This window comes from Chrysochloris asiatica, unplaced genomic scaffold (assembly GCF_000296735.1).
Source record: "Chrysochloris asiatica unplaced genomic scaffold, ChrAsi1.0 scaffold00153, whole genome shotgun sequence".
Classification (NCBI taxonomy): Eukaryota; Metazoa; Chordata; class Mammalia; order Afrosoricida; family Chrysochloridae; genus Chrysochloris; species Chrysochloris asiatica.
In genome coordinates this window covers 2589123-2598445 of record NW_006408671.1, presented here as the reverse complement: position 1 = coordinate 2598445, position 9323 = coordinate 2589123, and positions in this window count along the sequence as shown.

The following is a 9323-nucleotide window of genomic DNA, read 5'->3' as shown; positions in this document are numbered from 1 at the left end:
GATATTAGCCTATCACAGACAGTGTTGTATCTCATGACTGATTTCACTATGTTCTATTTGACAATGAATGCAACACCATTCATCTTCAATTTCTCATTCCCGGCATAGTAAACCATGTATGTGGTTGTCAGATTCAAAATGGCCAATACCAGTCCACTTCAGCTCACTAATGCCTAATATATTGATGTTTTTGCATTCCATTTCATTTTTGACAGTTCTAATTTTCCTATATTCATACTTTGTATGTTTCATATTCTGATTATTAATGGATGTTTACAAGTGTTTCTCTTCATTTTGAGTTGTGCCCCAGCAGCAAATGAAAGTACCATTGGCTTTTTTCCAACAGGCTTTACTCCATTTGTGTCATCATGGTCAACTCTACTTTGAGGAGGTAGCTCTTCCCCAGTTGCATTTTGAGTGCCTTCCAACCTCAGGGGCTCTTTTTCAATCACTATATCTGACAGTGTTTCTCTCCTATTCATAAGGTTTTCAGTGACTAAATATTTGCAAGTACTTTATCACTCCTTCTTCCTAGTCTGTCTTCATCTTGATTCTCATCTGAAACTGTCCACCCTGGGTGACCCTGCTGGTATTTAAAATACCAGTGGCATAGCTTCCAGAATCAGAGCAAATCACAAGCCACCATAGTATGACAAACTGACAGAGGAGTAGTGTCCTGGCATGTCTTGGCATATGATGGTAATATTCAGAAATTCCTTTTGAAATTGAATATTCTAAATGTTGTATTTAGAATGTTGCAGCTCAATGCAAAGGAAACCAATAAATCTCACAAATGGATGGAAATAACATCATAATAATGGAGAAAAGAATGAGGTGTCAAAGACTTCATTTGATTGGATCCATTGTCAATACTCGTGGAAGGAATAGTCCCTAAATCAAATGATGTACTGCATTAGACAATCTGCTGCACAAGACCTGCTTTAATTATTCAAGAGAAACTGTCAGTTTGAGAATAAAGTTGCACCTGATCCACAATAATATCATATGCATTGTGAAAGTTGGACAATGAATAAGGCATAGAAGTACTGATGCATTTGAGTTACAGTGATGGTGAAGAATATTAATAATATCATGAACTGAAAGAAGAACAAACCACCAAGTCTGCATTGGAAGAAGTAGAACCAGAACGCTTTTTAGAAGCAAGGATGGTGACACTTCATCTCTCATGCTTCAGACATATTATCACAAGGACATTAGCATTGGTAAAGTGGAGGGTTAGAATAACAGAGGAAGTGCCCAAGGAAATGGATTGACACAGAGGTAGCAGCAATGGGCTCAAGCCATAACAACAATTGTGAGGATGTCACAGGACCTAGTTTGACTTAGTTCTGCTTTGCATAGGGGTGCTATGCTTTGGAACAGACTCAAAAGCACCTAACAACAAAATTAACAACCTCTAGATGAAGAATCACAGTTCAATATATTTGAATTTTGGTGGTTTTGGAGATTAGTCAAAGTAATATAGACTGACAGAAGAACAAATAAATCTGTCTTGGAAGAAATACAGTCAAAATGCTCTGTATAATCAAGGAGGATGAGATTTCATCTGTTGTGCTTTGGACATGTTATCAGGAATGACAAATCCCTAGAGAAGGACATCAGGCTTAGACAACTGGAGGGTTAATGAAATATTGAAAGACTTCCAACAAGAATGAATTGACACAGTGGCAGCAACATAACTTAAACATACCAGCAATTGTGAGGATGTCATAGTACCAGGTTGTGTTAGATGCTGTTGTCCATAGGATTGCCATGAGATGAACACACTTGATGGTACCTAACCACACCCTTTTTATATAATTAGAGATGAAATTTAAGTGTGTCAATGTTAAAGAGAAGACTAGGAAAACAATTTGGTTGATTAATAAGGTAAACAAGACCTTTATATTTTTTAATGGACTTACTAAAGTTTATTTTGGGGATCAAATTGAATTATCTGATTTCAAGATGTTGCCAAATGACAAATATTAGCTGTGATGTTGATAACTAAAATCATTTCTAAATACTCCAGGATTCTGTTTTGACTTTTTATCTGTTAACTCTAGGTTGCTAAGTACCTTATCTTAAAGTCATCAGAAGATTTACCTGCTAGGCCTAGGAGCTATTTAGGAGTCCTGGTAGTTCAATAGTTAAGTCCACATTTGCTAACCAAAAGGAGGAAGAGTCAAACTCATCCGCAGCTCTGAGGAAGAAAAGACCTAGTGATCTGTTCCTATTAAGATTACAGTCTAGGAAACCAACTGGGGCAGTTCTACTATGTCATGTAGGGTTTCTGTGAATCAACTCAATGGTACCCAAGAACAAGAACTCCATTTAAGGAGCGTACTTGATTGTTAATAGAAATGCTGGTGATTTTAAATTCAGAGTTTAAATTCATAATATATAGCACAAAATTAAAGGAGTTAAAACACTACAGCTTTTTGTATTCATTCTCCGTTCTAGTTCAAACCTCAGATGAACTGAGGAGAGGTGAGTAATTTTTGTTCAAAGAGAGGCTGAATATGTCTGGCAACTCATGGAGCATTTCAACTTCTGTGACTAAGGAAACATGAAAGTTTGAGACCACAGTACTTACACAGGTTAGCTTTCTCTCAATCCTTACTCAATATACACAATTGACAATGAGTTCTATAAATGGGATGGCATATATAAGAATATAAATTTTAGACTGTGATTCTTACCTTCCAGCCAATGAGGCATAAAAAATAATAATAATAATTTACTCAAGCAAAAAATGATTTGCTCTTGTAGAGAATGATAATCAAAACACAAACTATGTTACACATTCCATTTATACTTACTCTTCTAATAGTCAAGAAGGAAACTTATTAGAATTTAGCTCACTTTATAACTGAGAATAAGGAGCTCTGGTAGCGTAGTGGTTACAAATTGGGCTGCTACCCTCAAGGTCAGCAGTTTGAAACTACCAGCCGCTCCTCTGGAGAAAGATGATCTGCTCCTGTAAAGATTTACAGCCTTGGAAACCCTGTACAGGGTTGTTATGAGGCAGAACCAACTCCATGGCACACCACCACCATCACCATAACTAAGAATGAGAAATGTTGCCCAGGATCATATATATTTTGAATTTAGGCATATATGTTTAATCTCATAATAATGGATTGATATTTAAATAAATGAAAATAATATTGCTAGTACTCTCAGGTGAGAACTCAGAGACAAGAAGGCATAATAAAAATAAAGGGCATATATTTTATACAAGTAAATGCCCTCAAAATATCATTTTCAATAATAATGATGGAATAATTTAAAATCAAAGACTTATTAAGGGGTCGGAAGCTATATATCCCCAGATGAAATGTATAGTTCACTGGTTACAACATATTGTTTTAATGTTTTTTTTTTTTTTTTAGTTAAAGGTATTGTATGCATTTTAAGGGAAATTGTAAAATGATTCACCATTCTAGAACTTACATGAAGTTTACTACTTAGTGTTTACTCTACAGATTCATGAACTTTCAGTTGCCTAAAGATGGATGATTTCACTTGTACACTTACTGCTCAGTTACATCTTTGTAAATAAATTATACCCACTTGTATTTGTATGTGCGATCCTGTGGAGATCCCTTATCTTATTTAGTAAAATATCTAAATTCAAAGTAAATAAAACACAGTAACTCTAAGTTACAAAATTTAACTAAACAAAACTTTAAAATGCTGCTTCTTATTTTGGTTCACTTTTGGTAGGAATATAAAATTGACAAGAAGTAAATATATTGAGATCTAACTAAGCTCTATGTTCAGATAAAAGAAATGCCTGAAAATATAGTATTTGTTTAAATTTAATAAGTATTTTTCAGTATCAACTATATTTTAGACACACATAAATACTGGGTATATATAAGCAACCAAATTGAAAAACAAAATTTAAAGAGCCTTTGTTCACGGAGTACATCCTTGAACATTGGGAATAATATTATAAACATGATAAGTAGGTTAATTATATCACATTTTAGAAAATTATAAAATTAGGAAGAAAATTTTAATAGAAAAGGATAATAAGAAATTCCAGGCATAAAGGTGCAATTTTAAATGGCTATTAATGTATGGTGCTGTAGGTTAATGCACTGGACTGCAGTCGGTTTGAACTATAAGGTCGGTGGTTCAAGCTCACCAGCTGCTATGGGTTATCACTGACTCAACAGCACTTAACAACAAACAATAACATTCAGAGAAAAGGAGTCCTGGTGGGTTAATATACTGATCTGAAAGATCAGTTTGAATCACAAGGAAAAGTTGGAAAATTCTGGGCAGAAGTTTCATAATGTAATTTACATTTTCATAAAATAACATTTCATAATATATCTTACATTATCATAATTCTGTATACTTTATTGAAAACAGACTAAAGAAGAAGAGACAATGGTAAAAGCAAGGAGACCAGAGATAGATAATATTTATTTAGAAAAGGTGTTAAAAAAAACAAACAAACAAACAAACAAAAAACTGTTTTCTAAAACATGGAAGGCACTACTGAATGAGACAGCCATATCCATGTTCCTGTTATGTCACTGCAGGAGAAGCAGTGGATGGCTAACTACAAAGTCTGTGGTTCAAACAAGTGTGTTTAGTGCCATGGAAGTGTAGTCAATTCTGACTCATTGCGACCTTGCACAGATTCTGAGGAGCAGCTAGTAGGTTTGAACAGTCGACCTTATGCTTTGCAGTGTGTTGAGTGCCATCAAGTCAGTTCCGACGCACAGTAACCCCGTATGGGGTTTCAGAGGCTTTATATTTTTGCAGAAGCCTCATCTTTCTCCCAAGAGCAACTGGAGGGCTTGAGTTGCTGACCTTGTGATTCAAAGTCCAGTGTTTATCATTTATATATATGATACAAAAGAAAGCAGCAAATAAGTAGCAAGCACATCTTATTAAGCTATGAATAGTACACTTCTCAGAAGAAGAGAATCAGCCTTCTTTTTCTAGAGTAAGAGAGAATGCTGGCTTTCTGTCTCCTCCTTTATAGGGTTTTTGGCTCCTCTCCCTCAAGTTTAGTTCTGAATGTTGGCAGAGTCTAGGTAGCACATATTTGTACCCTTTTTAATAGTCTTGTTGTTGTTAAGTGCCACTCATAGCGACCTTGTATAGTGCTTCCGAGGAGTGGTTCTAACCAACTTTGCAGTTCAGTGCATTAACCCACAGTGCCACCCCAGCACTAGCACTGCTTGCTTCCTCTGAAGGTGAGTTAGACTCAGTTTCCTGAATTATTGAATCAAGTGCCAGATGTTGGGGTACAGTTAGGCTGGCTGTTAGGTTCCTACTCTGTCCCTATCATTTCCCTCCTCAGACAGTAGAACCTATACTGAATTCTTTTAGCATATCCAGCCCCAGGTTTTAGCTCAATTTTAACTGGATCCATATAAATGGATTGAGTAGGATTTACATTTGCCCAAACCTCTGAATCCAAATCTCAGAGTTAATCCTTTTTGGCAGTTGCACTTTTATAACTAACGTATGGGCTACAGGGGTAAAAGGCAACACTGTTCCCAATTTATACAGAAGATTTCGTCCCATCAAATGTGCAGGAGAATTGGCAAAAATTAGGAACCAATGTGCCAATAATGTCTCTTGCCACCTATAGTCCAGAAGTGGGGTAAGAGACCTCCAGGCTGGTGACCCATTATTTCCAGTGACTACATGAGAAGAGGGGGAGACCAGACTGCTAAAGGTTATCAGAACCCAAAAGGCTGCCCCGGTGTCAACAAGAAAATATATTGGTTTACGCACACCTTCCATGTGCACCGTAGTGTCCTTAGGCAGTATTTTGATCTGTTCACCAGGGAACATGTAGGAGTACAGACTCACCAGTCTGATGACTCAGTAAGGGCCATTTCCCTTTCTCCTGGGCATCAACATGTAAGGTGGCCCTTGAACCCACATTGGAAGCAGTCTTTCCTCATCCCCTCTACTATTACTAGGGGGGCCATATGGGCATTCTCTCTGCACATGTACCAGTTTCCCACAGCCATAGAAGCTTTCTCCAAACCTGAGACCTGGGCACAACCGGCTAGGATGACCTTGTGGCACTTGGCGACTAAGATTGGCTGTAACAGTGGCTCCTATAAAATTTGACTTTTGTGGGCCTTTCGCTTCCACATATAGGTCATCATTAGCTGAGGTGGCAGCTAGCAAGAGCTCATTGGGACCACTCTGTGGACTAAGGTCCTTCTGTTGTAATTTCCTTCTTATATCTGGGGCAGATTTATTTATAAAGTGAGTGTTTAAGATGACCCTTTCCTCAGGAGATTCAGGATCTAAATTGGTATTCTTCTTAATTGCATCTACTAATCTGCCTTTAAAAGCTGCTGAGTTCTCCTCTTTTGAGTGATTTCAGGTAGCTTTGAGTAATTGACAGGCTTAACCTGAATTTCCCTCAGGCCTTCTATGCTGATTAGTGGCATGGGTGTAGTCTGTTTTATGTCTTGCAGCACTTAAAATAATGCAGGTGTTTTTCATCCATAGTGCAGCGGTAGGAGAGTAAGATCATTATGTCTTTCCAGGTTAGATTAAAAATTCCTGCTAAATGCTGAAATTCCTCATTAAGTTTTCCAGGATCTATGGAAAACTTGCCTAGTTTGCCTTTACAGTCCTTTAAATCTTCCATTTTGAAGCAAAAATGCACTTTCACCATCTGCCCATGTGGCTTAGCTACTTCTTTTAAGGGGATACAGGGAAGGGTGTATTACTTGTGGTGCTGTTGGAAACAGTATTGGTTCCTTGGAGTATGGGGGTGTTGAGAGGTTCCTTGGAGTATGGGGGTGTAGGAGGAATGCACTTAGTTTCTTCTAGGGGTGCTGTCACCAACCCCTCTGAGCCCTCAGGGCTGCCCTGAAGATTTTTCTGTGTGCCCTAATTATATAATGGGCTCCATGGTACAGGAAAGCCTGAACATAAGGGATTTCACACCAGAGTCCTTGTTTTTTTGCAAAAAAGAACTAACCTAAGGATAGTATTGTAATTGATGGACACATTGGCTAGCCAAACCTCTGAGTCCAAGATGTGTTACAAAGGAAACTCATCTTCCTCTCCTTTAAGCTGTCCTTACCTAGGGACAAAGATGTCAGCTTGAGGACTAAGGTGCTCCTAACTCAAGCCATGGTATTTTCAATAACCTCATATGCATGTGAAAGCTGGACAGTAAATAAGGAAGACAGTAGAAGAATTGATGCTTTTGAGTATGGTGTTGGAGGAGAATATTGAAAGTGTCACAGGCTGCCAAATGAACCAGTAGGTACATTTTGGAAAAAGTGTATCCGCAATGTTCCTTGGAGGCCAAAATGGCCAAACTTTGTCTCTCATACTTTGAACACATTGTCAGGAGGGACCAGTTGTTGGAGAAGGATATCATGTTTGGTAAGGTGGAGGGTCAGAGAAAAGGAGGAAGACCCCCAACGAGATGGATTGGCCAAGTGGCAGCATCGATGGACTCAAGCGTGGCAACAGTAGTGAGGATCAGGTTCTGCTGTGCATAGGGTCAGTATGAGTCGGTACCAACTCCATGGCACCTAACAACAACAACAACCTAGGTTAAGGTCATTTCATCATTTCAGTATATGTGCCAAAGGACTGTCTGCAGGTGTAGACTGGCCTTGTCCCATTTCAGCATTTAGCAGATGTTTGATCAAACCTGGAAAGACATAACGATCTAATCTCCTACTGCTGCACTGTGGATGAAAAACACTGAATAGTAAATTCTGCAAAAAGTAAAACAGAACACACCCACACCACTATTCAGCATCTCACCACACCCATGAAACTAATTAGCATAGAAGGCCTGAGGGAAAGTCAGGTTAAGCTAGTCTATTACACAAAGCTAAATGCAATCACTCAGAAGAGGAGAACCCAGCAGTTTTTAGATGCAGATTGTTGTTGTTAAGTGCCCAGTTGGTTCAGACAAAGGAGAGGCTGGTGAGTCGAACCATCGACCTTGTGGCTCAAACAACTTTGCAGTCAGCTCATTAGCCCACAGCCCCAGATTAGTTTATGCCATTCAGAAATATACCAATCTAGATCCTTAATCTCCAGCAGGAAGTGTAGTTTTAAATACCACTCTATAAATAAATCTGCCCCAAATATAAGATGGAAATTATAACAGAAGGACCTTGGTCCACAGAATGATCCCAATGAGCTGTTGCTAACTGCCATATCAGTGTACATTAACCTTGACCTAGACCTGGAAGCGAAAGATCCACGAAAGTCAAAATTTATAGGAGCCACTGTTGCAGCTGGTCTTAATACCTGAGTGCCACAAAGTCGTCCATGGCTGGTCCCAAATCCCTAAAGATACACACAATATCATGCAAGGGACAGAACACTCCAATCAGATCAGTGTCCCGGTCCTGGAGCTATCCCACAGGAGAAACTGAGAGGTACCCTTCTTTCGCCAGTTTCCTCCCCCTTGGTGGTGGGTTTGCTGCGGCCTTCCCTTCTCACACACTTCTGGACTCACTTAAGTCCTTTGCTGAGGAGACTGCCACTGTTTGGGGCTCCTCTGTCCCTGTCTCTCCTTTATTTTGGTCTTCCAGTCCACAATTGGTGACCCACATTTAGGAAAGGGGTAGTAGAAGGGTGAATTTCCCTGTCCCTAGCATATAAATAATTCCTATTGTGCCCGTTGTCAAAAAATCACAAGCTGGCACAAACACAATACGATAGGTTTGTTGTTGAGTGATATCGAGTTGGTTCCTACCTATAGAGATCTGAAGTGCAGCTGGCTAGTTTGACCCACCGACCTTGCAGTTTGAACGGCTTTGCAGTCTGGAGCATTATCCCACAGCCCCACACCAGTTAAATGTCGTCAAGTAGGTTCTGACCCATAGCGACCCTGTACAGGGTTTCTGAGGCTGTAAATCATGACGGGAGCAGAAAGCCTCATCTTTCTCTGGCGGAACAGCTGGTAGTTTCTAACTGCTGACCTTGCGGTTCACAGACCAATTCGTAACCACTATGTTACCAGAGCTCCTTCATAAAGACCCTAGTCATGACATAATGAAGCACTGCCTGGTCCTGGGAAAACCTAACAATTGTTGCTACATTTGAGTCCTTAAAGTTCGCAGCCCGATTCATAACCACTACATTACCAGAGTGCCTTAGAAAACATAGGTAGGGGGATGCTGAGGAAGGAGCTTTCCTTTTTCTAAGACAACTATCAAAGGAACAAAGTAGAGAAAGAGACCAACCTTTATTTTTCCACAGAAAACATAGGTAGACTGTGGAAAAATAAAGGCTGGGCTCTTTCTCTTCTTGGTTTCTTTGATAGTTGTCTTAGAAAAAGAAAAGCT